This window comes from Plasmopara halstedii (assembly GCF_900000015.1).
Source record: "Plasmopara halstedii genome assembly, contig: Scaffold_614, whole genome shotgun sequence".
In the NCBI taxonomy this organism is placed as follows: domain Eukaryota; phylum Oomycota; class Peronosporomycetes; order Peronosporales; family Peronosporaceae; genus Plasmopara; species Plasmopara halstedii.
Window position 1 is genome coordinate 2,235,151 of NW_020187532.1, and position 1,553 is coordinate 2,236,703.

Sequence of the window (1,553 nt, forward strand, 5' to 3'; positions counted from 1 at the left end):
GGCCATTCTCAAATTATGAAAAAGCTTGCCGGGTGAATGTCACTTACAAAGCGATCTTGAATTGGCTGAGGCTCAAGGCAAGTCATTCGAAAGGCAAGTCTTATAATAGGCAAGTCTTAATTTGTAGCCAATTTCCGTCTATTATCCCTTGGGTGCTGGTGTCATTATTGACGCAATTTTCATTGTGATGGCTTCAGCATTTTTAAACTGTCGTGTATAATCTTAGATCATCAATGCCCTCCGTCAGACGCATATGAAAACTTATTGTGTCTCTCTCGTGTGTATCAAACGATACCTTCTTAATAATCTCAACAATACTTGTCAAACACGGCATTATGCCACAGATTGTAGATGATAACTACAAAGCAGTTTACTTGATTATCGCTCAACAAATACGAAATTACGCCATATGAGTTGAATTTCATTATGAAGCTTCCGATAGATAACTTACGCGTTTTGTAGAGATACGCCCGTGTTGAATATGGAAAGAAAACGAAGCTCGAAACCAAGAGCTATGATGATATGATTCTCTGCTTTGCATAATATGTCAAAGATTTCCGCTAAGTTAGCCTGGAGAATGACAAGGTCAAAGTGACCTGGTCTGTGAGGCTGAATGAGCGTGAAGTAGGCGGCATTTACGGCACGCATGCGCTAAGCCAGAAGTGATCATCAATTGTATAGATGACAGTGACGATATTCAACGTTCAAAACCAAGTGGTTAGACGTGCAAGATGCGAATGCAAATCAAATGGAAACTTTATGCTTTCGTGGCGAAATAGCAGAATTGCGCGGCTTTCTTCAAGTAATATAGCAAAGCGATCAGCACATTCCAACAACCTTTCGTCACAAACGGCCCGGGAGGTGATGCTCAAATCTCTTCCGGTTTGGAGCCTGTTGTGTATGTCGATAGACTGTAAATGTCGTATAGCCATCAGTCGCAGACGTCGAAATAGACGATATTTGGAGTACACCGAGCGTTGGCGTACAGCAACTGATGCCTCCCGAGTGCTACTCTGAAAGAAGAATAAGCATCTTACTTTAATCAAGATATTTTTTTCTAATCGTAGAATTTCGTAAGTAATAGTATCTTGAGAAACACCGCGTCCAATATCCTATGCACGACCAGAAGACCCAACCTCTGGAGATCAACAAGCGCAAACTCCGAGAGTAAGCGCTCACGAGTGAATGCTTTGTGGAAGGTAATGAATGACACTTGTCGCTGGCATAACTACTACGAAAATATTTTCTATCAACACGAAACACATTTTGTTCATATAATCGTCCCAGATGCAATAATAGTACGTCTAAGTTTTGCTCAAAAACGTAATGTGTGCGCTCACTTCGTACCCTGTTACAATTTCGATTGTAAAATGCTTAAATATCAGGTTTTAAGTTTAAGATATGCGAAACCGGTACTAGTTGATTGAAATTGAAAAAGAATTTATGGAGCATCTATCTATGCCAATCGTCTTGTCTAGTCTCGCCGTGTGCGTGCTGAAGTAGCGTCGCGTAATGAGAGCTGGACGAGCCAACTGACTCGACGAATGATGACT